We start from the raw sequence: 27,541 nt of genomic DNA on the forward strand, positions 1-27,541 counted from the left end.
AATCAGCTGGGGGCTTCCCAGGAAAATTGTACAGTTCTGAAGGGTTTGGATAGTAGCCTCTTGAAAAACAGGTCCACAGCCTAATCTCTGGAACCTGTGAGCAGGACCCTATTTGGAAAAACAGGTCTGGTCCTTGCAGATGTAATAAAGCTAAGCATCCTGAGATGAGATCATCCTGGGTTTTCCAGGCCCCAGATTCGATGACAAGCATCCTTACAAGAGGTGGAAGGGAAGGAGACTCAGCCTCAGAGGAGAGGCCGTGTGAAGACAGGCAGTGGCTGCAATGGCACAGCCACAAGCCAGGGACACCGGAGCCACCAGAGTCCCGAAGAGGTGAGGCAGGACCCGCTAGGGCCCGCAGAAAGAGCACAGTCCTGCCATCACCTGAATCACAGACCTCAGGCCTCTGGACTGTGAGAGAGCAGGTTTCTGGTGTTTTAAGTCACCAAGTTTGCCGTGATTTGTTACAGCCCAACAAAACGGAGAGACCCTCTCCCTAGATACCACCCAATGCTCTCACCTCCTTCCTGCCCCACACTGTCGTCCTCAAACATGCCCTCGTTTATTCACTCGTGTGCCGCTGACCGCCCGTGTTCCTGCCGGACCGTGCATGCCCCAGCAAGGTCACGCTCTGTATCCACTGCACGGTGGGTGCTCTGTAAATGTTTGTTGAGTGAATGCACACCAGAGGTGACCTAGCAAAGGTTCGATCCCATCTCCTGACTTCAAGTCAGTATCTTGTACTGCACACAGTAACAGTTGCAGGACAGATGGAAGGCCAGTCAGCAGTAGGACAACACCACGCGCCTAGAGCGAGTGTTAAGTGATGTCAGATGGACTTGAAGGGGGAGCGCGTGTCATTTCTCCAAGGCCAAGCCAGTTGGGTAAAATGGCTGCACAAAATGGCTCCTTGACTGGGCCTAAAGTGAGGTGCTCAGCTCTGATACCAATTACACCTGAGCGGGATAATTCTTGATTGGGGTGGGACTGTCCTCTCTGCACATTGTAGGGTGCTTAGCAGCGTTCTGGTCTCCCCACTAGATGCCGGTAGCACAGCTCTCACCCTGCCAAGCCGGGGTGTGACAACCAGAAATGCCTCCAGACACTGACACATGTCCCCAGAATGCAAAATCACTCCCGGTGGAGAAACGTTGACCTAAGGAATCCACAAATGGACAAGTAAACTTGGCCTCCTCTGAAATTAGGAGATAAATCTCCCAGATACGATCAGAAAGAGATCTCAGTGAGAGGACGCCAGGGAACGTGTGTCACTTCAACTCATAAGAAAAATGTGAGGTCTGGGGAGGGGACCACAGGCAGCCAGGGTGAAAGAGAAGCCACCATAGGCTGGCTCGTTCCCACAGGCGGGCCCAGCTGAGGGAGCGGGGATGGGGGGGAAGGCACACCCCTTATTGTCTCTAACCAGGTGGGGCAGGCCCTGTAGAGTAACCTAGGATCAGCACTGCAAGTGGCAGGAGAGGGCAGGTGACATACACAGGGTCCGGCAAGCTCAGGTGTCCATGCCTCAGCTCCTCTTGGGGTGCCACTCTCATGGAAATGGTCACACCCCAAGGTCACAAACCACTGTCAAAGCTTCATACCAGGGCAGGAGGCGCAGAGAATTGAGGGGGACGAGTATAGTGCCAAAGTGGCGATGAGGAGAAGGAGGAAGATGATGTCATCTCACATCTATTAAACACCTACTGTGTGCCGAACCTTGTGTTATCCAATTCAAAATACCCAAAGAGTAACAGCCATCACTACCCAGCGTCAATCTCCAGTTCCAAAAAGAGGATAAACAGGAAAAATGACTAGAAACACAATAGGACACTGGAAAATCTTCTCGGTCCTTCGTTGAGAAACCACGTAAAAAATGAATAAAGGCAACAGAGGCTGTAAGACTGTACATAACGTGTGGCTAATATACCAAGTACTCATGTCCCACCACTCAGCTTCATAAATGTCATGGCTTTTCTGTGTTTACAGCAGACCTTTGGGACTTAGTGAACAAAATGAAGCCAAGACATGTGAGTGACCATTTCTGTTCCTCTTCCTCCCCGCCCCGCCAGTGCAAACCCAGATTCTTGAAGGTGATGAATATTCTTCCCTTTTGATAATGTATGTGCATCCAAAAATCATATATAGCATTGCTTCCAGTGTTATTTTTACACAGATTGTATCAAAATGGACTTTTTTTTTTCATTTTCTTCTCCCTCCTCCAGTATTTTGTTTTTTAGAATTTTCCAGACCGATATGGGGAGATCTAATTCAGTCGCTTCAACTGCCACAGATTAGTCTTTGCATACATTACCTTATCCCGTCCCCCAATGAAAAGCATTTAGGTCATTTCCAATTTGTTAACCAAAACAACACTGCAGTGGAAATCCTGGTACATATTTCTATGCATATAAGAGTGTTTCTCTAGGGTACAGATACGGTGCGCAGTTGTGGGGCTATAGGGTAGAAATGTTTTAGACTTAACTGGATATTAACAAATTACTGTCCAAAGTGGTTGAAGGAATTTACACTGTCAATAGTGGGTTAAGAGTTAGTGCTTGCCAGAGTCTTAGTTTCTCGAACCTTCAAGGAACCGATTATTCTTACACTAAACAACTCCAGCACATAGAGAAAGACAAAACTCACTTGACTGTGTTTACGAAGCCAGCATCACCTGGGTGCCAGGGCCTGATGTAGAACACCACAGAAAAGCTACTTAGAGAAAGTTATGCAACAAGCTTGAATAAAGCGTGAGCAAAAAGGAGTAAATAATACATCACGACAATGAGTGATGCACACAGTCCAGGAACTATTCAGCTTAGGAAACTTTTAAAAATGGAGGCACCTGGGTGGCTCAGTCGGTTGAGCATCCGACTTCAGCTCAGGTTTCACAGCTCGTGAGTTCGAGCCCCACGTCAGACTCTGTGCTGATAGCTTGGGGCCTGGAGCCTGCTTAGGATTCTGTGTCTCCCTCTCTCTCTCCCCCTAACCCACTCACATTCTGTCTCTGTCTCTCTCAAAAATAAATAAACATTAAAAAAAAGAAACTTTTAAAAATGTCCTTACCATATTAATAGGACAAAGGGGAAAAAAAACATACAACCATTTCTTAAAAACCATTAAAGATATTTCATAAAATCCACTTCTCAAACTTGGAATGGAAATGGTGGATACGTCCTCCTAAAGATTTTTAAAAACATACATTTCAATCCAAAAAATTACCATAATTGAAAAATACTAGAGGCATTCCATTTGTGTTGAAAAAAAGTTCTGAGTGCCCTTTATCACTACGGTTGAGTAACATTGTTCTGGAAGTACTGAACAAAGCAATCAGACAAGAATATAAAAGCAGTTATGATCATGAGAAGAGGCAAAAACAACCGTAATTTGTAACTAATGAGGGTATGCTTCTGAGAAAACCTGAAATAATAGAAAAATTATTAAAATAATAAAAACAGACTAGTATGATCAGTTATAGAACAATCAGCATAATTTGCAATCTCATATGTAAATTATAACAAGTTAGGAAATCTATAATTTAGAAAATCATTTGCAATAGAACCTAAGCCCTAAAACACATTTAACAATAAATGTGCAAGACATATACGAAGCAAAAACTAAGTTTCTAATGAAGATCATTTAAAATATTTCAGTAAATGGAGATTCATATCTTGTTTTATTGACTAAGAAGACATTACAATAAAGACATAATTTTTTTTCCTAAATTAGCCTTTTAAATTCAACATGATTCCAATGTGGGATATATTTTAACTTGGAAAAAAAATATTTCTAAAATTTCTCAGGAAGTATTATAAGATGTTTTGTAAGATAAATTGTAAGATGTTTATCTTATAATAACCAAGAGAAGTCTTTAAAATGTGGCATTGAGGGACTTGTCTTGCCAGATGTTAAAAATGTATCGTATGGTGACGATAAGGAAAGCAGTGTGGTTTGGCCAAGGAATCGTGAGACAGCTCAAAAGAACAGAAATCAAGATCACAGTTGTAGTCTCCAGTATGTAGGGGTTTTAATGAGGGGACCACGGTCATTTTGAACAAAGGGGAAGATAGTTGAATAACCATTTGGGAAACATAAAACTGGACCCCAAATTCATTCCTTACTGCAAAGTGAATTCCTAAAAGACAAAGAGTTTAAAGGAAAAGAAAAACAGAAGCCAAAACTGCTAGAAGAAAATATGAGAGAATATTTGTATAATCATAAGGTAGGATTGGCCATTCTAAACACACTATAAGATCAGAAACACAAAATAAGACATTTTAAGTTAACAACATAAAAATTTACAACATCTAAGTGGCTTAAAATAACAGAAACAAAACCAAAAGACAACAAAAAATTCATAATTTTTATCACAAATTTATCACAACTATACCCCACATACAAAAGAGCTCTTAAGAATGAGAAAACATGGGGCGCCTGGGTGGCGCAGTCGGTTAAGCGTCCGACTTCAGCCAGGTCACGATCTCGCGGTCCGTGAGTTCGAGCCCCGCGTCAGGCTCTGGGCTGATGGCTCAGAGCCTGGAGCCTGTTTCCGATTCTGTGTCTCCCTCTCTCTCTGCCCCTCCCCCGTTCATGCTCTGTCTCTCTCTGTCCCAAAAATAAATAACCGTTGAAGAATGAGAAAACAAATCAATATGTCAATGGAAAATTTGGCAAAGGACTTGAACAGCATGTCATTAAAGAAGAAATACAAAAGACTAATGGGCATGTTCAAGGTCATTATCCATCAAATAAATAAAAATAAAATTCCTGGGGCACCTGGGTGTCTCAGTTGATTAAGCATCTGACTTCGGCTCAGGTCATGATCTCACAGTTTATGAGTTTGAGCCCCGCGTCGGGCTCTGTGCTGACAGCTCAGAGCCCTGGAGCCTGCTTTGGATTCTGTGTCTCCCTCTCTCTCTGCCCCTCCCCTGTTCATTCTCTCTCTCTCTCTCTCTCTCTCTCTCTCTCTCTCTCTCAAATAAACATTAAAAATAATTTAAAAAAATTAAAATCCCATTTTTCACCTATCAGATTGGCAACTACAGTACAGATGAGAACCAGTCATGGCAGAGACTTGGGAGAACGGTCTTGAAGGGAGTGAAAAGTAGGATCTGGCTTCCAAGGAAGTCTGACAGTATTGTATAAAAATATACAATGCTCACACCTCTGGACCCAACAATCCTATTTCCAGGAATTTATCCTAAGGAGGCTATTTCAGAAGTGAGAAAGGTGCACCCACAGGAAAACTTCCCAAGTGCTGTAAACTGATTACTTGTGTCCCCCGCCAATTCGTGTGTTGAAACACCATCGCCAGGCGTGATGGTGTTAGGTGTGGGGCCTGTGGGGGAGATGAGGTCACAAGGGTGGAGCCCCCATGAGTGGGATCAGTGATCCTTTTTTTAAAAAAATTTTTTTTTCAACGTTTATTTATTTTTTTGGGACAGAGAGAGACAGAGCATGAACGGAGGAGGGGCAGAGAGAGAGGGAGACACAGAATCGGAAACAGGCTCCAGGCTCTGAGCCGTCAGCCCAGAGCCTGACGCGGGGCTCGAACTCACGGACCGCGAGATCATGACCTGGCTGAAGTCGGACGCTTAACCGACTGCGCCACCCAGGTGCCCCAGGGGATCGGTGATCCTTACAGAAGGGACCCCACAGAGTCCCCCTTCCCCTTCTGCCGTGAGAGGACCCAGCAAGAAGACAGATGTCGTGAACCAGGAAGAGAGCTCTCACCAGACTCTCGATGTGCCAGCACCTGCTCTTGGTCTCCTCCGTCTCCAGAGCTGTGGGAAATACAGGCCACCAGTCTATGGAATTTCGAGCCTGAACACGCTAGAACATGGAGTTTCCACCCGCAGGTGACTGGGTAAGTAGACACTCCGTTGTTAAACATGACAACAGGAAGTACATTCACGGACTAGAAATATTATCTTTGACATTGTTATTGAGTAGGAAAGGCAAGTGTCAAAATCCAATATGATATCAAATATGTGACTTATATACACACATCTTCATTGTTACTTATAGAGGCCAAAGGGTTTTCACTCCAGATCTCCCCCCAGACCGTCATGTTTCCCTCAGCTCATGCCACCTATCCTTGAGAAGGCTTTCTGCAGATATAGGCACAGTGTGGACCTCTGATTTTCTTGGTGGCCACGGTCAGCACCTGGACGTACCCATGCGTTTCTTCCTTTTCTTGTTCCTTTGTGTGCTGCCTCTGCCACGAGGAGGTGGGCACCGTGGGAGAGGAGTCTGCCTCCTTCGCTGACTCCAGAGCCCCTTTCTCCTGGAGCCTCTTTGAAGTGTCCTGCACCTTAAGACTGTCTGGGATGGAACATATCAAGGAGAATATTCAGCAAAGCATCCAACTGAGGGATGGGATTCTGATGGTCCCTAATGTTGTTCGAAATGTTCATAGCAAGTGAACATTTATCATTTTATAAACATGTCGTCACTTGCAAGATAAAATAAGAATAAACGTTTTTAAATGTGCTTATTTGTTGAATCTCAAAACCGACTTTATTTTATAAAACCATGAGTTCAGCCAAAGTTTTGAAAGATTAGAGGCCAGCTCGAACCAAATAGGAACAAGGAAAATAATAGTAGAACCAGATTTTCTATACTCCCAATTCTACCTCCACCATCAACTTGTTCGGAGACTTGGGGAAATGACCTCACTTCTGAATCTCAGTAACAGAAGGAGCTTCCTCATAGAGTTGTGAGGGGTCCAGTGCGAGAGCATGCACTGAACCCCCAGAAGACGTCAGCTACTTACACTGTTACTAATATTGACGGACCAAAAATAAATGGTAGCATCTAAATATGTTCGAGTTAGGGGTGCCTGGTTGGCTCAGTCACTTAAGATTCTGACTCTTGATTTCGGCTCAGGTGACAGTTCCACAGTTTGTGACTTTGAGCCCCGCATCTGAGTTTGAGCCCCACATCTAGCTCTGCACTGACAGTGTGGAGCCTACTTGGGATTCTCCCTCTCTCTCTCTCTCTCTCTCTTCCCCTCCCCTGCTCACACTATCTCTTAAAAATAGATAAATAAAACATTTAAATAAATGAGTTTGAGTCAAACTTATTTCCATCTGCTCAGGGCATCGTCTCTGCACCCAGTCCCCCACCGAGACCCAAGGCTGCCCCTCATTTGCTGAGAAGTCCACCAAGGTTTCAGGTGGGTCCTGGGTTTTAGTCCCTACCATTCAGCAAGCTGTGTGCCGGGCTCCCTTCCGGTTTTGTGGGCGTGTCTGCATTAGGGGCTGCCCAGAGGGACGCTGCGCAGCGATCAGGACCTCAGCCCAGGAAGAGCCTTTTGGGGGCACACGAATGCTGAGGAGTCAGTTCCTACAGCTGGGTCTTGTGTTTGTTTATGGAGCGGTTATTACAGTAACATCTGGATTCCTTCGACGATACGCGGGAAGAGCAAAGATTATGTTTAGCCGCCTGGTGTATTTTAAGGGATGTCGCTTTTATTCTGCATGATTAAGAAGTAATTAGCAGCTTACACTTGATGCCTTCACTCAGAGTTGATTCCACGGCTCTCCCACCGCGGGACGAGGAAAATGGTGGAATTTCTTTTATTAATAGCTTCCCATTGTCTATCCCAAATCCTTAGTTTCAGCACAGCAGAGCCGTCCGTCCTTCTGTTAAATAATTTACCATTTGAGCTGGCTTCTTCATGGGACCCCGGGATTCTTGGGAAGGTAAAATGGAAGTGATAAAATACCGGGAAAGTTGCCCAGAGGCCTGGTTCTATAGCCAAAGAGCGTCTCAGCTTCCCTCCACCCAGCAAGAGAGGGAGATACTTGGAGTAAAAAAAGGAAACGGGAAGAAAACCTGAAGGTCAGGAATAGAGAGGGACTGATGGCCTCTCACTCGCGACTGGGCAGAGCCACGCTGCCCTCATCTGCCAAGTGGGGGGAGTCCCGGCGCTGACCGCATCGCGCTGTCTGCAGAGGCCCAGGCGAGAGTCCCCGGGAAGTGTCTTACACCGAGCCGGACACGCTGTCCCCTTGGCTTGTCTCTGCCTTTTCTATGATGATGGCACACAGCGCCTCCTGCCAGCAGGTAAGAAAAGACTCAGCAAGTGACAGGCTCTAGTGAGGGGTGCGACTGGAGGGGGACACCCAGCCGCTGCCCAGGTGAAGGCTGTTAGTTCTTTACCTGAGCACAGCTCACATCCATTTGCCTCCTGCGTACTCATTACCCTGGGGATCTGCGTGCACCTCTCTCTACAGGCACAACTGTCCAACATTGTTAAAGCTTTAAACATGTTCAGGGGCACCTGGCTGGCTCAGTTGGTTAAGCGTCGACTCCTGATTTCTACTCAGATCGTGATCTCACGGTTCGTGAGATCGAGCCCCGTGGCGGGCTCTGTGCTGACAGCATGCCGACTCACCCAGGTCAGTTTCTTTCCACACGCGTGCGTGCACACACCTGGGCACATGCACGTGCACACGCACAAGTGCTCAGCACACAATAAGAGGTTAAAACGGCAGCACTGAGTTGGCCGCAGACACCATGGCGCAACATCCGAATGGCGCGTTTGCAGTGCCGTCTGCCGTGCGCACCCAGCACGGGCACATTCCCATCCTTGTGACCAGCCTCCTCTGTGATGGGGTCAAAGTCGGGGGGGTGGCGACCGGCAGGACTCCCGCGAAGACCGGGTGGTGGCGAGCCCACACCCACAGCACGTGGACTAGGGCCTCGCGGGTAACACATGCTCAATGAAGGTCGTTACTTGTTACTGGCGTTGTTATTACCAACACTAACCTGGTTTTTGCTTACAGACCAAAGTGTGTCAGACTCTCCCCGTGTCACCCTGTGGAATGTGCATGTCTGCTTTTAGCCAAGAATCAATCTTGCCAAGAAATGCTCTTGCTCCACATTTATAGAAACCCAGCCATGACCTATTCTTGGTTTTGCAGCGTGAGCAAAGCCGGTTCTGCCCAAAAGCCGCCGCGCAGCCCTCCCCGCGAGAAAGCCGCCGGGCCCTCCCCAGGCCACCGCCGGGAAACACAGAGTTTCCTGAGCAACTCCAGATTGTACCCGTGGACTCTCCCGATCTTCTCCAGATAAGAAGGTTTTTAATTTTTTAAACTGAAGCTCATTCGTTTAAAACCCTCGGGTGTGATTCGGCATGTTTCCCCGGCATTCTTTTTGAGATCAAGAAAAATATAATTTTCCTTCTCGGGGAAAGGCAACTTACATGTGCACTGACTTTCTCGAGGTAACACGACCTCAGTGCTATAATTAATATCGGTGCCATCCACAGCCTCATAATTGAACATGAGATGCACAGGACTGGGTGGGAGTCACGAGAAGGCAGGCGGTAACTCACTAGGCTGGTTTCTGCCACCCACTTCCTGGGAGCCCACAAGGAGGGAGGGAGAGGCCTCCGGGGAAAGGGAGCACCGGTGGAGGCAGCTGGAGGTCGCCTGTGCCCACCGGGTCATTTATTTCCCACGGTGGCCTATTTCCAAGGCGCTTCATGGAGCATTAGGCAGGCGGGACCTGGTAATAGCCACTGAGTCTCTGTCCACCTCTTAACATATATGCTGCCAGCGGCCAACACAGCTACTCCATCACCCGGGCCGACGCTAATACCGAGGAAATGGGGGATTTGTCCTGAGTCCTTGCCCGCTGTTCAGTGTGGCCATTAGTTTCCAGAAGTTCACACCCAGGGAACATCCAGCAGAAGCCACAGACCTTGTTTCTGTGGGGTTCTGGAGGGTTCGGCCCCTCCTGTCCCTCCGGCCCCTCCCACTCTGGGCTCCTGGCCATATAGGTCTGCCCTACCGACCCCACCGTCCCCCACGAGTGTTCACACAGCACCCCATGTGCCTCTGTCTCCCAGGCCCCCTGCAGGACGGTGGAGCCACATGACTGTTTGGGGCAAATGGACCATGAACAGAGGCAACACGGGTGGGTTCCAGGCTGTTAAAAGCCACGAGCCTCCCTTTTCTCATGACTCCTCCTCTTTGGCAAACCCTACGGGCTACACTGTTCGGATGGGGAGGCTACAAAGGGGCAAGGCCCTTCTTTAGCTGGAGTGTAGAGATCAGAAATCCCCACCCCATCCACACGGGGTGAGTCAGATAATCAAAAAAATAAGCCTTTCTGAGATAAGCCACTGAGGCTTTTAGGGTCAGCTCAGGTGCAGCTAGCAGTAATCCCTCCAGCTAAAATGAGCCCCTACTCTGGACCAGGCATGGCCTGGAACATTCAGCAGCCGAGTAGAAGAGACAGGAAAGCTCAGCAAGTAAATGCATGTTAAGCGTGAGCAGTTCTGTGAAGGGCTTGAATAGAGTGATGTCCTGCATAATAATAGGGGCAACCTACCTATGTATTTTGCTGAAAGGAGGCCTTTTGGAAGGCTAACAATTAAGGCGAGATCATGAATTTCAAAGAACAAGCCATGGCAAGTGTGGGGCCGCGGGCAGAGCATTGAGGGTAGTGGGACCAGCTCATGCAAAGGCCCTGTGGTAGAAGAGAGTTGGGAACTCTTTGAGGAACAGCAAGCAAGCCAATGTGGCTGCCGATTGGTACAAGGGTGGACCAAGGGAGACCGAGGGACAGGTGGGGACAGATCAGAGGGACTCCTATTTTTCACAGTGCGGTGGGACCCCATGGGAGGATTAGAAGCAAGGGAAAGACATGACGTGATTAACTTTTTAAAGGATCACCCTGGCTGCTGGGAGGAGGGAGGGCTGTACAGAAGCAAGCGAAGCAGCAGGGAAATGAGAGCAGAATCCGTCACTGTCACCCTGGCGGGAGACGACGGGACTCAGGGCAGTGGCCGGGGAGAAGAGAGGAAGGGCAGATTTGAGAAAGCTGTCAGAGTGAATTATTCATGTGCTATCAGTTCTCCAGACGTTTCTGCCCCACTCCTCCCTGCCTCCACACGTTGACGGCTCCACGCGATCCTACTCCCAGGGCCGAGGTTCCGGCCCCATGGCGGCAGCGAACGGCTCCCAGCTCCGGTGCCCCGGGGACCCGGCACGTGTGCATCCCAGCAGAGGACACCGGTGTCTCGGCCCTGCAGAAAGACTCAAGGCCCTGCGAGCCGGGGGAGAGCGTATTAGAGGCAAGAAGCCTCTCAAGTGGCCGCCATATCACAGCAAGTTTCAGGTGACATGTGGCTTTCAAGCTTCGCCTTTCCGGAGACAGATCTTAACGTGATCTGCCCACCAGCACTTAACTTTCTACCCGCCGTCCCTTTGTTCCCTTTTGTTTGAATGTCGGCAAATGGCCTCCTGCATCTTCCCCGCTTTCAAGCAGATTTTCTCTGCTTGGAACGTGTGCTTGGCTTCGTGAGGAAATGACTCTCAAATACGGCCCTGCCTCAGAACCACCTGTCACAGCGGTTTTAAACACGCCCATTTCAGGTTCCTGTGACGGGCTCACCAAATCAGGCGTGCTCCAGACGGGGCCCAGGCAGCTCTCGTTTCCGGAAGCCCCTCAGACAACTCAGGGGGCAGCCAGGTTAGGAAGCCACTGAGTGGAAGTGTAGACATGGGAGGACACCCCCCTTCCCTCTTCCCCTGACTGCTCTGAGTGAGGCACTGGGGTGAGTGCCAACAGATGCAGCCCAGTTAGCTCGGACACGGGTTAGGGAGGGTCCTCGGAGGACCCCTCACCTCAGCCGCCAGCCCAGTGGCCACCTGCACTTCTGACCATCTGTCTACGCGTTTGGGGGGGGGGCGTCCCACAGCCCCACAGGTGCAGTCATTTGCCAGAGGACTCCCGTAACTCAGGGACGTGCTGTGTTGAGGAACAGTGTTATTACAGGGGGTACAAGTGAGGACCAGCCACAGGGCCAGGCCTGGAAGGTGCCAGACTCAGGGCATCTCCCTTCTGGCACATCGCTGAGCGTCACCAGCCAGGAAGCTGTGCCTTGGCGTCCAGAGCTTGCGACGCAAACAGATTGACTGAATTCATCCTCCATCCCGACCCCCGGGGGTCTCATGCCACGTCATGTGGGCCTTCTGTTCACACCCTTGGTCCTTCCAGCAGGACAACCCCCATCCTGAGTCACCTCCTCAGCATAATCCCAGGTAAGGTCCCAGGGGCCCAGCACGGATAACATCGCTACTCCTCCAACCCAGGAAATTCCAAGGATTTAGAGGCTTTCTCCCAGAAGCCAGGGACAAAGGCCAGAAATCCCTTATTACACAACAGGGACATTTGTGCTGGGCTAATGCTGGTCACTGAAAGACAGCCACGTGTGGATTCCGAAGTCTGGCAGAATCAGGAGGGGATGGCTTCCGGGCATCTGAGACCCCCACCTCCTTATCAGTGGCTCAAGATGCCAGGAGTGAAACAAAGACAGTAATGGGTCTGGCCACTTGTCATGGGGTGTTGGTTGCCATGGAGACAGAAGGAGCTGAACTGGGAGAGGATTTGGAGAACCTTCTGGAAGGAGCCTGTAGGAGGTGTATGTGAGTTTCGGGGAAAGCCAGCGTGCCCGGGCGCCCTCCTGGGTTCCTGCAAAGCAGGCCAGGCTCCATGGTCTCCATGCTGCTGCAGGGCTCAGAAGTGAAGGAGTCGAGCCCGGCCGCGTCCGGCACAGGGAGCAGTGTCTGCACTCAAGCTGCAGGCCCAGGCGGTGTTTCCATAGCAACTCCAGGCCCTGGCCCCATCCCAGCCCCACCGCCTTGGGCTTTAAACAGGCAAATGAAGAAGAAAGGATAAAATTTGGTTTTCCATGGACTTAGGGCCATGATCCGGAATTAAGCTGCTGGTGTTGGAGGCAGTGCTCCTCCAGCCCTGTGGCGAGAGGTAATTTCACAAATGGGTCCGAGAGCCCAGAATGAGTTTGCTCCCCGGAAGCAAGTGCCCGGCTCCCTCCTCGGCGAAGGCCTGGGCCTGCATACCCAAGACGCCTGCCGCTGCCCCGGATTCAGAGCACGCCCCTCCCTCTGGGTCTTTTCAGACCGCTCCAACTCTTCTCAAAGGAGCCAGTTCAGTGTGGCCTGAGACGCGGCCAGTTCCAAAGAGCCGTCGGCACTCAGAGCAGCTGCTTGGGCCAGAAAACACGGAGAAGGGGGAATTCTCTGTGTGACTCACGGATTCCAGATATGGCCACTCCCCACTCACTGCCGCCACGTTGAAGCGACTTTCCAGTGGACCATAGCCACACTCTAGAGAGGACGCAGAGATGGCCGGACAGGCTGAGCTCACAGACTCCTGAGTCGGCAAGTTCCAAAGCAGTTAGTCAGCACTTCTGGAGTCTTCCAAGGTCTGGCCCTCTGCTCCCATCCCCCTGCCCCAGGACTGAATCTGGGGCCATAGGTGAGGGGGACCGCCCCCAACCGTTGCCAGTGGTAGGCCTCTGTCCCTCCAGGCACCTGGCTGAGTAAATTAAGTCAATCTATTTGAGTTCATCCGAGGTGCACAGGTTTTCCTGGTCGGCCTGACCCCCGTGAGCACCTCCAAAATAAGATTTCTATTAGGGAAAGCGACTTCGGAGTTTTTAACTTCCTTCCTGCCCCCGAGTGCCATGGTTTTCATGAACAGTACCACCAAGGGGCCCTCCCTGGCAGACGGTGGGGATGCACGCCAGAGGAGGACCGAGGAGGAGGGAGCTGAGAAGCCTCTGTTTGCACGGATCCTGCCAGCCCAGAAGCCGCATCTCAGGGTAGAGCGACTACAAGATGAGCTTTCGGGCCACGTCTTCTAGCAGGATCTGGGGTGTTTCGGCTGCCAGGCCCAGCAGGCAGGCCCGGCCCGGCCCGCACCGTGATGGACAGGCGGGGCCCAGGCGATCCCCGGTTTACTGCAAGAAAGGCTGCAGAGAAATTCCAGCTGCAGCCGGCTCCGCAGCCGCACGTTGGCACAGGACACCCATCGGGCCTCCGGGCGCCTGGCAAGACGGGCTGGGCTTGAGGAGATCAATCAACCGTGGTGCTGATTGATTACAAGCTCTGCTCAGCCCATGAAGGACCGGCCCCATGAGGGGCGGAGCCTGCATTCTGCCTGGGTGGGGGCCTCAGTCATGACCAGCCTCCTGCCGCAGAAGGGCTGCAAAGTGCCCTCCCACTCCCACAGAGGGGCTCCTACCTGACAGCTACAGAGGGAGCCCTACGAGAGGATTTCCACCAACCACTCAAGCAGCAGGTTCTTTGGGACATTTTTTTCCCGTTAATGACAGAAGAAGGCAGGGATCTCTCAAGTCTGGTGCTGGGTGGCACCTGTTTGCTCCCTACGTGACCTGCCCCATCACGTGAAAATGATGTCCACAGCAGCTGAGAGCAAGCAAAAGGCAGGAACCTCCCATTATCCATACACTATCAGTTCCTGGAAACGCTTAGAGGAGAATAAATTTTCAGACATCGGAAGCTCAGATCCCATTCTGTGAAATGAGAAGAAAAGATAACACATTCCCAGCCTACCCCAAACCCTCCAACCGATGTTCCAAATAACACTACACCATTCTTTTTATTATTATTTTTGAGAGAGTGCAAAGCATTGGAGGTGCAGAGAGGGGGTGGGCAGACAAAGGATCCCAAGCAGGCTCCAGGCTCTGAGCTGTCGCAGAGCCCGATGCGGGGCTCGAACTCACGAACCTCAAGATCATGCCCTGAGTTGAAGTCGGACGCTCAACTGAGCCACCCAGGTGCCCCAACACTAACCCTTCCTGACCAGCAAGTGGCAATACACTAAGGTGGTTCGTGTAACGCAAACGTGTGATTCTGATTCACCCTCACTGCATGGGCTCACGAAGGGGGGGGTGTTTCTATGCAGATTTTAACAGAGTCAGATTTGAATTCTGTCTCCCACTCCGCAAGGAACACGGCTCCCATGAAGCAGAGGTTAAAGCAGGATCTGAGTTGAATCCGGGAGACAGCCCTCAGCGCCCGGCAGAGGCAGGCAGTAAACTGACCCTGTGCAGCAGCCTTCACCTCTAGGGGCCACCAGGAAGCGTCCCGTTCAAGAGTTCGAGGAGGCTGAGGGCCCCTGAGCCCCCCTGCACAGGACCTGGTTTCCTGGGCACCTGCTGTCAATGGTGAACACGGCTCCCAAACATCTAGGTTAAAACTCAGGAACTTGTCCCATCGCATTTCCTCATTCACTCTCTGCCTATTCCATTTCCAGGTCCCCACCCTGCCCTCCCCGGGGCCTCGTTCTGCCTCTCCCTGCCCTCAGCTCCTGCTGCGTGGGTTTCTGTTTCACCAGGGGCCCCAGGGAGCCTCTCGCGGCTTCCCAGGTGGCCTCCGATGACACAGGAGGAGCAGATAGTGAAGGGCAGGCTGGCTGAGGAACGAAGCTGCACCAAACAGACGCTGGCGGTGGAACCAGGGGCCGCTGGAAGGACGTGAAATCCCTTCTCACTTAACAGCTTAATAAGGATTTGAACCTGAGTCTGCGAGGAATTGTCACTTTAACTGTTTTCTCAGATGTGAACAACATGTCTCGGCTTTCACGTGCACCCCGCGGGGTCCGTGACAGGCTGGACACGCAGGGACAGAGGCTTGTGTACAGGCTCCACCTGCCCTGAGTGTCCCTGGAAGGCCCCAGGAAACAGCAAGGGGCCTGGGGGACCGGGTGGCCTGGGGGTCTGGGGGCCCTGGGGGGCCAGGGGGCCTGGTTAGGCCTGGGGGGGCTTGGCTAGGCCTGGGGGGCTGGGGGTTCAGGGGGCCTGGCTAGGCCTGGGGGGGCTGGGGGCCTGGGGCCTGGCTAGGCCTGGGGGGTGGGGATGCCAAGGGGCTGGGCAGGGAGCCAGATACAAGGGGAGAGATGGCCAGCCGACCATGGGAGCTCGGTGCTCACGGGAGAAATGATGTCAGCGAGACGCAGTTGCCTTGAAGACATTTCCAGCTGCCCTGGGGAGTGGATCCACCTGGAAGGAGGGGCTGCGGAATTAGGGGGTCCGTGCAGCCCACGAACCCAACCCCAGGGACGTTGCTCGGCAGTCAGGCTGAACCATGGAAATCTCTGCATCTGGCCATTTGGGCAATCTCACATTTTCTACCGAGCGGCATCCCAGCCTCGACCCTGCCTGCAGGTGACCACGCCCCTGCCCCCTCCCCTCCCCCTCACGCATTCAGCTCAGCCACACAGGCCTCCTTTCTAGGTCTGAAACAGTGGAAGCCCAGCCCTCACCCGGGGTTTGCCCTGGTCTCCCCCTGCCTGGACTGTCCTTCCCAGGCCCAGCTTTCCCTGGCCCCCCCGTAAAGTCCCTCAGAAGCCCCTGGCCGCCTCTTCCCCTATCTGGTTTTCCTTCTGCACCTGGCTCAGTCCCACAGTATCCTAACTGCTCACCAGTCGTTTTCTGTCTCTCCCACTGGAACGTGAGCTCCCTGTCAGGCATGGACCTAATGTGTGCTTTTTCACCCTGTGTCCCCAAACCCCGGAAGGGGGCAGGCATACAGTCCACGTTCCATAAATACCTGCGAAATGACATCCCCAGAACTGTCCTTGTGGACGTGAGTTACAATCAACGACCCCCAGTTTCATGACAGGGACACGCTGTCACCACGCCCGTCCCCAGGCCTTGGCGCACCGGCCAGGAAGGTCTCTGCGGTCAGGGAGCAGAGACGAGTGGCCAGTCCTCTCTGCATGAGGCTGGCGGTGGGAGCCCCTGGGCCCTCGGTCTGTGCCAGCCACAAAGCCAGTGCCGAGTCTGTGTGGAATCCAGCCTCAAATAAAGGAGAGCGCTCACACTGTAGATCTCTTAATACGACCACCAAACACCACGGGATTTTCAGGGCTGCTGCTACAGCCCCACAGTTGGGGCACCGGCCCCGTCCCTAGCTCGCTCCTGCCATCTGCTGGCCACTCATTAAAGTGCACCAGAGAAGAGGGGTTTATTTTCCAGTCTCACGGGTGCTTTTGTTCCTTCTGGGAAGAAGTAATTCATCGCCAACTTCATTTCTCTCTGGGCAAAAGCCAGGAGCCTGGCTGACCCATCCCTTGAGTAGGGCAGACTCTGGGCCCCAGGTGGGTGGGGAAAGTCGCCTGGCCCTAGTCCCATGACTTTTCTGCATTTTACATATATTATTAACTCTATTAACAGTATCAAACCTATGATTAAGGAGCACTACTTACAGCTGGGGCTGTTAAGGCTCAGAGAGGTTAAGTAACTTGCCCAAAGCTGCATAGCCAGGTGAGAAAGCCAAGATTTGAACCGAAGCAGTGAGGCACTTGCGGGCAAATTCTACCACTGCACAAGCTAATGGCCCCGGTTGTACAGTTGGGGGAGGGGCTTGGGGAGTGGAGGACGGAGGAGAGGAATCCCGCCCTCATGCATTCAGAGGCCCAGAGAAGATGAAGTGGAAGACAGCGCTGGACTTCACGGTTTCAGGGTTGCATGCAAGGGTCTCTGGACAGGACAGAGAGGCAGTGTAAGGACTAGAGCACAGGTTCTGTGGTCAGATCCACAGTGCAGACCGACGCTTCTGCTCACAAGCCCTGGGAATGGAAAAGCAGTTGTTTGTGACCTCTACGCCCCAGCAGCTCCTCTACACCTGCTGATAAAGACAAGTGAGGACAGGTGCAAAGCTTCCAGCCCTGGGATGGCTCCGGGTGAGTGCTTAATAAATGTTACCCATCATTGCAACTCTACTAAAGGCTCTGGGAAGTCCTGCAGGAAGAAATCTAGTCAACTTGGCTCCCCTGTACAAAGCTGGCCACCTGCAGAGCCACCGGCGGCGGGGGGGTAGGGGAGGGAGGGGCCTGGAAGGTCACCATACAGACCCCTTTTGCCTTTATCAGTTCAAACTGCCTCCTTAGGGAGATGAGAGCAGAACCAGGCAGGAACCAGGGCCCCCGGCTCCCAGCTCTCTGCTCTCATCCCCACAGCACCTCTCCACCCAGACAGCACTCTCACACCCAATAAACAAAAGAACCAGGAGCCATTCTCCTAGGCTTCCAAGACGGCTGCACATTTGGATTCTACGGTGCTTATTTTTCAGCTTTACAGACCAGAGGCAATTAGGAACGCGAGGCCAGGAAGGCTGTTCTTAATAATTCTGTCATTATTCGCAATTTTCAGCACCGCCACACGTGAAAAACCCATTTCTAATTTCTTTAAAGGTGCTAAATGGCTTTTGCACTACGTTGTGAACATTGACCATTAGCCAAACAGCTGCAAAGCAGGTTTCTAGCCCCTGGGGCCATGATGACAACTGGGTTTAGCTTGACCCACTGGGGCGATGCTCTTTCTCTCAGTGTTTCATTCCCAGGGCAGGTGACTTGGACACTGTGGACTTCTGCGCATAGTCTGCATTGCTGGGTGTGGCCATGCACTGGGGTTTCACAAGGTCCAGCAGGGGCCTGGGGCTCAGCAGGAAGTGAACAGGAAACCAAGCTTTCCTGCTCAATTAACACCCCGGAAAATGATGGAGAAACCCAGTGACCAGCCTCGCTGAGGCAAAAAGAGGGAAGTGAGTCAGCATCTGAGGCACTGTCTGCAGAGACAGCCTGCTAAGGAAAGCAAGAGTACGGGGACCCATCGTGGGGAGAGGGGTATGGTTCCTCGTCAGCTTACTGAAGCTCTTAGAGTCAGAAGCCAGAGTTTTTATGACGGGTGACCATCCTGGATGCAGAAGGCAAGAGACCCCGCTCTTATGACCCTAGTAACAGCATCAGCAGGTGACAGGTAGCACTTACTCTACACCAGCTGCTGTTCTAAGCACTTTGCATATGGTGACTCTTGCCTTCTCGTGAGACCCTGCGAAGTACCCCCATTAACTCACCCCCATTTTACAAGTGAGGGAACAGATGCAGAGAGACTGGTAACTTGCTAGCCTCAGGACATGGTCCTGGGAGGCTGTAGTGAGCAGGATGAACAGGGTCCCTGCCCTTGTGTTGATTATACTCTGCTGGCAGATGCAAAAATTAAATAAGTCATGGATGCTCCTTGTGAGACATGGGGTAATACAGAAGTGTCCCGCGTTGAGGAGAGAATGCATTACCTCGCCTGGTTGGTGGGGGACTAAGGGTCCCACTTATACAGAGAGGGGCCTGGAAGCACTTGTGTTTTATACCTAACAGTAGGGTCCACAGACCTTCCCTGGGCAGGTGGAAGACCACAAGGGTGAGTGGAAATCGCCCCTACACACACGCACAGACATTCTTCATGGAGAGCAGCCCAGCTGGTGTGTGTGTGTGTGTGTGTGTGTGTGTGTGTGTGTGTGTCTTATGCAGAATGTTTCACTTAGTTAAAGGATCTCCAAGCTCCCTTCCAGCACAGACGCTTCATAATCTGGTACAATGAGTGTGGTGATTGGCAAACAATGACCTTTCCATAAACATTCCTCAACAGGTACCAATGAGAAGTAGGTAAGACACCTTGGCTGCAGACGACGGCTTCAGGAGACACAGCCAGCCCCCTAACACCCCAAATTCAGATACAAAAAAATCAGGGAAACAAAGATTATTGGTATGAAATGATCAAGGACACTTACCAAGTAGTAGTGGACTCCCTGAGGACACATGTGCTGCTGGGATATGGCGGGGGTGGGGCGGATACTGAAGAAATGGTCCAGCAAATGATGCATGCCTGAAGCAAATTTAATTATTTTTCCTAAGTTTTTGGCTTAGCTAGAAGTAATATATCCTCAGGGCATATTTTACTTTGTTTCTAGTCATCTATCTATGCTCACATAGATATTTTGTTGTTTTCACAAAACTAGGATAATGTTTGAAAAGTATATTCTGATTTTCCTTCAAAATATCATTGTTAGTATTCTAGTGTAACAAGAAGTTTTGCCATTTTTAAAAATTTTGTTAATGTTTACTTATTTATTCTGTGTGAGAGAGTGCACATGAGCACACACAAGCAGGGGAGGGGAAGAGAGAGAGGGAGAGAGAATCCCACGCAGGCTCTGCATTGTTGGTGCAAAGCCCGATACGGGGCTTGAACCCACGAACTGTGAGATCATACCTGAGCTGAAACCGAGAGTCAGATGCTCAACCAACTGAGCCACTCGGGTGCCCCAACATTTTTAATGATAGTGTATTCCACTTACATGGAATATACTATCCATGTATATCCATGTATACTATCCATGTATCCAAAATATTCGTATTACAACGAATATTTTATTGTTGGGTTTAAGTTGCTTCCAATTTTAACGTATACAATTTGGAGGAGTGGAGTTTTCCTTCCAGCAGGCTAAGATCTTTGAACCAATCCTCTTACTTAAAATACAGTCAAACCTTGCTTTGCAAGCATAATTTGTTCCAGAAGCATGCTTGTAATCCAAAGCGCTTGTATACCAAAGCAAATTTCCCCGTATGAAATAATGCAAACTCATGATTCATTCAACAACCCAAAAGTATTCATTTAAAATGATTACAATACAATATAGAATAAAAAATAATAAATAAAATACAAAATAAAAGAAAAATAAAGTTAACCTGCACTTACCTTTGAAAACCTTCATGGCTTGTGTGAGAGACAAGAGAGAGGAGGGTTATTGTATAGGACAACTTCCAGTATCACTAATGGAGTCACTGCCATCTATTGGCTCAATAGAATCTTTTTCTGCATGGGGCCATTGTATACACTCACATGGATGTTGACTACAGTATGATCATAAACTCTTGTCATATACTGTATTCAATGTAACTGGCAATAAGGCAGCAGAGGAAAGGGTCTAGAGCCACAGGCAGCCTGACCTAGAATGAAGCAAAGCATTCCTAAGCTTAAATTTTATATGGAAAGACAAATGACTGTCCACAGGTACTTTGAAGTGACAAAAAATACACTAGTGCCAGTTGTGGGCACCTTCCGATATCCTGAAAAATCACTGATTTCTGACAAACATATTCCTGCCTGAGACCAAGCATCCAAGCAGAGGAGCTGATCACCCACAGTCCTTCAGAGAGAGAGAGAGAGAGAGAGAGAGAGAGAGAGAGAATCATTGGCTCAGTTGTGATCCTGTGACATTCAGTAGCATATCTTACTCTTATTGCAAGACATTGCTCATTTATCAAGTTAAGATTTATTAGAAACGTTTACTCATCATGTGGAACATTTGCAGAACAAGTTACTCAAAATCCAAGGTTTACTGTGTAAGAAAATCTGGACAAAAAATTTCAAAATATTTGTCCGAAGGCATCAATGAGTTAAGAAAGCAGTGAGACTATGTGAGGCAGAATCTGGGAGAGAAAGAAACCATGAGATGGGAACTGAGCATCAGGTATCTCATTTCCCCTAGAGGCAATTGCCAGTTCCAAAATCAACAACTAAAAGGCTAAGAAGTAGAATAGAGTTTACAACATTCTCCTAAGGCCAGGGGACAAATATTAAAATTCAAGGACTGCTAAGAAGAAATTTTGAGAAATACTCCTGAATTTGGGACTGGGACTTGGACAGGCTTTACCTTAAGGGTAAGGGTTGACTGGACAACAGTCATGCTCAAGAGAGATGAAAGTCAGCTTCAAATTATATCAAACCATAATCATGTGAGGTACATTCCTCTGGGATAGCGGCTTGCCAAAAATATAATTGATTCCTTTCTGAAGGAAGATAACATCATTCAAAAAAACTGCACAGGAACTCAAGAAATTTTCATTTAACAATGCCTAACACTCAATCAAAAATAACCAGGCATTTTAAAGGCCAAACTGTGACCAAAAAAGGGGGGAGGTTGGGGAAGCAGACAATAAATCAGATCCTCAGGAAATCCAAATAATGGAGATATTTTAAAATAATATGATCAATATCTGGAAAGAATTAAAAGACAAGATCAATCATAGAACTGGAACCTGTAAAAAAGGAAGCAAATGGAAATTACAGAACTGAAAAGTATAATAAATTAGTTTAAGAGTGCAAGAAATGAGCTTAACAACCAAAGAGGGAATTTGTGAACTGGAATATGTGTCAGAAGAGCTATCCAGACTAAAGAATCAAGGTAAAAAGAAGGAGAAAATAGAAATTGTAAGTGATATATGGGCCATGGCAGAAAAGTAATATAAATGTAATCAAAGTTTTGGTATAAGAGGAAAAAGGCAGAAGATATATTTGAAGAGATAAAACCTGAGGTTTTTATAACTGATGAAATGCATCAAACCGTAAATCCAAGAATCAGTTATAATCCCATATATATAAGATAAATACAACTAAAACAAAACCAAGGCATGATAGTAATAGTAATACTGTTGAAAGCCACAGACCAAGAGTAAATGTTAAAAACAGCCAGAAGAAAAGTCCTATTACCTTCAAAGAGGCAACAGTAAAAGTACAGATGAACTCAAGGAAAGCAAGGGAAGCCAGAAGACAATAGAATAATACCTCCTGGAAGGAAACAAACGCCAACCTAGAATTCCATACCTAGCCAAAATATCCTTCGATGGTGAAAGTCAAACCCATACCTTGCAGACAGGATTAAACATCCACTTCATGGCATGGGGATCTCAAAGCAGCCTGATAGCCAGGACCCTCCGCAGGATTGTAGATGGAGACCCAACTGCATATCCATGGCCCAATACCAAAAGTGGAGGGAATGGATGCAGAAAGACAAAAAGAATGCATGTGCATTGGGAGTCTTAAGGAGTGTTTGAGCAGAGAAATGAGATGCTGTGGCCAAGACATTTACCACACACCACATATCCATTTGCACCCCTACCTCCCCAGCCCCCATTTTGGTTAGCACCGTACGCCTTATTCTGCCTAATAGGCTGCAAGCAAAATTGATGGAAGCAAAGCATGGAAGAGTCAAGATGGGAAATGATGCCCCAGGTCTCTCTTCCTTTGTCACGGCAACCAGAGAGACCCCCGTGCCCCAGCTGGTGCAGCGACATGATGGTGACTCCTTCATCAGACCGTGTCTCCAGCTGACTATAGAGTCTCCCTGCATGTGTGAATACATGTGTTGTGCTCATTCCATGAGTTAGAAGTAGACTGTGTGCTAAGCCATTATGATTTACAGTTAATGTGCCACCACAGCATGGGCTAGCATCAGTCTGGGTGAAACAGAAGGTAAAGGGACCGACAGACACAAGAGTCAACACACCTGAGGTTAAAGGGAGACTGGCACAAGAGCATATCCTGAATTCTGGATCACGAGCCACAGTGCAGACATTGCCAAGGTTTCTGGTCTGATGCCTCTAATGCACAAGGAGTGTGGCCATCGGCTGCTCATTTGTTGGGCCTATTCTGAGCTCAGTCATGAAGAGGGGCATGTGGAGAAGGGATGAGATCGAGTCCTGTCCTCAAGATCTCCACATCCCAGATGGAGAGCAGACAAAGGTACCAGAAAGAGAACAAGGCCAAGAGCATCTCCAAATGGTCTGACGATGGTGCAAGGGAAATTAAGGCACTGAGAAGCTGAGCTGGGGCTGGAGAAGTTTGGGGTGCTGTGGGGCAGCTACCTTTAGACAGGCCTGGGGAGCTGGATCGAACGGAGGTTTCCCAGGGACATATTATATGCCCAAATAATTGGTTTTCAGCCATGGAAAGATGATTCTTTCAATTTTATAGTTACTGTGCCTTCTCTGACTCCACGCTGTTACAGACTTTTGTGCACACCCCTTAGCCCTTTGCCAGGCTGACATCTTTCCCTTGTTCTTCATTTCTCTATCTGTACACATCTCCCAGAGGAAGCCTTCCTGGAATCAGGGCCTTCTCTGTGCCCCCTCCCAGAGTCCTCAGTAAGTTGGCACATCTCAGCACCGACACACTGCATGGTTCCTGGTCCACCCTGCCTCCTCTTCACGTAAGTCCCATAAGGCAAGGTCCCTGACTTCCACACGGCTCTCACTAAACCAGTGAATGAATGAACAGACAACAGTCTAACGAGGCAGGAGCAAGTGGACTGAACCTGAGGGGCCTTTGGGCCGAACCCTGCTCTGCCTTCTGGAGCATTTGCTGCTCTCACCTGGTGACCCTCCCTCATCCTGTTCTTCTAGAAGCAGTGTGCAGGAAGCAAGTGCTTGTCTGTGCTGGCTGGGTGTGTTTACATTTAGGATGACAGAGGTTACTGTATTAGGAAATAGAGTGCAAAGGAGACCCTCTATTTGCCAGATGAAAAAAAAACAAAGCAAGGAGAGTGGGGGAGGTTAGGACAGCTTATCCCTGCTCTTAGTCTTAAAGAAATAACCAGCTTTGCTAAGACGTGTTTCCCGCTTCGGTCTTGCCCTTCTGCCTACACATGACAGTCTGACCTCAGTCAGCGAGCTTCTGGCCGGGTCTCTGCTGCTCCAGGAATGGCCCACGTGCACCTCCATGTTTGGAGCTAAGCTTGTTGAATGTTACGTGAATTTATTTGACCTTCACAACAAGCCAGATAGTAGGAATCGGTATTGTCTGCGTTACTCAGATGGGGAAGCCGATGCCCAGGGAGGAGATGTCTCTTGGTCAAAGTCACACAGCCACCAGGGGCAGAGCCTGGGTTTAAACCACCCCTCGCAGCCTAACTCGATAGCCTGTGCCCTTGATCACCAGCCACTCTTCAAAAGCCAACAGGCTGATTTCTAAAGAAATTCCAGCACATTTCTGCCACATTTAACCTACCAGCCATTCCCAGGAATGTATGTGCTGCGGGTTTAATTTAATGAAAACTATTATTGGAAAAGATACGATACAATAATGCATTATTTTTTTTAAGTTTATTTATTTGTTTTGAGAGAGAGGGAGAGAACGTGAATGAGGGAGGGGCAGAGAGAGAGGGAGAGAGAGTTAGAATCCCAGGCAGGCTCCATGCTGTCAGCACAGAACCCGACGCAGGACTCAAACCCATGAACAGTGAGATCATGACCTGAGCCAAAATCAGGAGTCCGATGCTTAACGGACTGAGCCCCCCACGCACCCTGCTAATGCATTCTTTAAACAGTGGGGATGAGGTTCCCCTTGTGTCTTGTTGTTTTGAGCTAGGCTTGCCCTGGAAGAGGGGGCACCAGAGAGGGGAGGCCACCTGAAGAGAATTTGCTGAGGGGCACGCCAGTGTGGAGGCTGCGCTGGGCCTCGGGGGCGTAGAAGGTGTGCAGGTGTCAAACCTGGAGGGGCTCTGAGACCACAGAGAGCCCCGGGAGCTGGGCTAGACCTTTCTGAGCCCCCTACCCCTGCTCGGAGATGATATGCCCAACCCAGGATGTCTCTCCTGGAGCCAGTGCAGAGAGAGCCAGGGCGAGCCCTTCAGGCTAGGGCTTCTTACTGTGGTGGGACGGAAGGCAGGCCCCTGGCCATGGGCTGGCACCCCCAGTGGGTGCTGTGGGAACCTGCTGCAATTTGGGCCTCCGAGTCTTTGATGACAGCACCCTGATTTCCTTGCAAGGAGTCACCCCTCCTGCGCTGCGGGAGGTCCTGCTACCTGCCATCCAAACAGGGAGCCCACCTTCCCAGGGCACGGGTGCGTGACCTGAGCAGGCCAATCAGAACTGCTTGTCCCCACCCTCGAGACCCCAGGACAGGAGAAAAGGCCGCTGGCCGTGCTCTGACTCCTCCCGCCACCAGGGGCTCCTCCTCTGCTTTTCTAGGCCCATTTCTCCAGCGGCTGCACCAAAGCTTGTGCACCCCGCAGGCCCCAGACCCCTTTCTGCTGCACTGGTCAGAGACACGTCCGCTGCTGGGCTCTCGAGGACCCAGCCACGCGGAGACCACACGACTGATCGCTGACACAACAGTGAACTATGCTCCGGAGTGGTTCGTGAGTGTGCTCCCCGCACCAGGAGCCCTGCTCCTGCTCCCTGCCAGGGGAGCCCCGGCAAGGGCCCGACACTCAGTGGGCCTCAGTGTCCCCCCTCAGTGTGATGTCAGCCCACAGCACTCCAGGACGGACCTCCACTCTGAACGTCCTTCATCTCTGAAATGGACACTGTGTCCAAGTCGAGGGGTAGACGCGAAGCAAGACAGACAAAGCAGAACGTGGGGCATGTAGCTCTGAGCGCTGCAGGCGACCTTCTGAGGGGCCACAACAGCGACATGGTAACAAGTGACTCTCTTTTTGCGAAGCCCCCTTCTGTGCCTCTGGCAACAGAAAACAAGAAAATCTCCGGGCACCTGGGTGGCTCAGTCGGTTGGGCGTCCGACTTCGGCTCAGGTCATGATCTCGCAGTTGGTGAGTTCGAGCCCCGCGTCGGGCGCTGTGCTGACAGCTCGGAGCCTGGAGCCTGCTTCGGATTCTGTGTCTCCCCCTCTCTCTGCCCCTCCCCCCTCCTCAAAAATAAACATTAAAAAAAAGTAAGTCTCACTTTGGTATCTGCATGTCTTTACCGCACCCCCACCACTCGCCAAGTCCCCTTGTAACAGATGCAGGGCTCAGCTCAGAGTCCCGGGCAGGCAACACTATCAACCATCATTCAGTTATATATTATATGTATATTTTTTTAAGTAGACTTCATTTTTTAGAGTAGTTTTATATTCACAGCAAAACCAAGTGGAAGGTGGAATTGAGTAGATTTGCCACATACCTGTTGTCCCCCCACCCCACGGCCTCCCTGTTATCACCACCCCCACCAGCCAGGGCCACTTGCTGTGACTGACGATCCTAGATTGACGCGTCAAAGTCCAGAGTTTACGTTAGGGCCACGTTGCTATTGTACCTTCACTGGTCTTGGACAGGTATATAATCATGTGTACCTACAACGACTGTACCTACAGGGTAGTTTCTGCCCTAAAAATCCTCTGTACTCTGCCTATTCATCCCTCCCTCCCCCTAATTTCTGGCAACCACAGATCTTTTCCTGGCTCCATAGTTTTGCCTTTTCCAGAAAGTCACATCGTTGTCATACATACTGACACGCAATATGTAGCAAGACTGGCTCCTTTCACGTCTTGCACTTAGTGGTAAGCATTTAAGATTCCTGCATGTCTTTTCATGGCTCAATGGCTCGTTTCTTTTCAGCCCTGAACACTATTCCATTGTTTGGATGGACTGCGCTTTATCCATCACCCGCCGAAGGACATCCTGGTTGCTTCCAAGTCTGGGCGATTATGAAAAAAGCTGCTATGAACATCACGTGCAGGTGTTTGCGTGAACATAAGTGTTCAACTCCTTTGGGTAAATACCACGGAGAGTGGTTGCTGGATCACATGGCAGGAGTATGTTTAGTTTGGGAAGAAACTGCCAAACTGTCTTCCAAAGAGGCTGTGCCATTTTGCACTCACACCAGCAACGGATGAAGAGCTCCGGAGGCCCCACACCCGCGCCGGCATCTGGTGTCGTCAGGGTTCTGGATTTGGGCCGTTTCGATAGATGTGTGATGTGTCTCGTAGACAACATGTAGTTGGGTCAGGTTTCTTGATCCACTCTGATCATCTCTGTCTTCGAATTGGTCCAGTTAGACCATCGATATTTAAAGTGACTACGGATGGAGTTGGCGTAACAGCTACCATATTTTAACGGCTTCCTGTTTGTTACCCTTGTTCATGGTGCCTGCTTTTGTCTTGTACTCTTTCTGCCTTCGGTGGTTTTAAGTAAACATTTTCTATCCTTCCACATCTCTCTTTTCTTAACATATCAGATATACCCCTTTGTTTTACTATTTTTAGTAGCTTCTCTAGAATTTCCGATACGCATTTACAACTAATGCAAGTTCACTTTCTCCGGGTAGAGCAATACCGCAGAGGCATCTAACTCCTGCCCCCTGTCCC

The 27,541-nt window shown here is 50.0% G+C and overlaps 1 long non-coding RNA gene across 1 annotated transcript; it reads left to right on the plus strand.

The window, feature by feature from the left end:
• Nucleotides 1–17,224: 17,224 nt before the first annotated feature.
• LOC124504167 (uncharacterized) lies at nt 17,225–27,384 on the plus strand. Its single transcript, XR_006960328.1, has 2 exons — nt 17,225–17,526; nt 26,793–27,384. It is a non-coding gene; the product is annotated as an uncharacterized LOC124504167 (long non-coding RNA).
• Nucleotides 27,385–27,541: the final 157 nt, after the last annotated feature.

Source organism: Lynx rufus, unplaced genomic scaffold, assembly GCF_022079265.1.
Source record: "Lynx rufus isolate CCGP_SWC_20201006 ecotype Redwood Valley unplaced genomic scaffold, mLynRuf1.p SCAF_8, whole genome shotgun sequence".
In the NCBI taxonomy this organism is placed as follows: domain Eukaryota; kingdom Metazoa; phylum Chordata; class Mammalia; order Carnivora; family Felidae; genus Lynx; species Lynx rufus.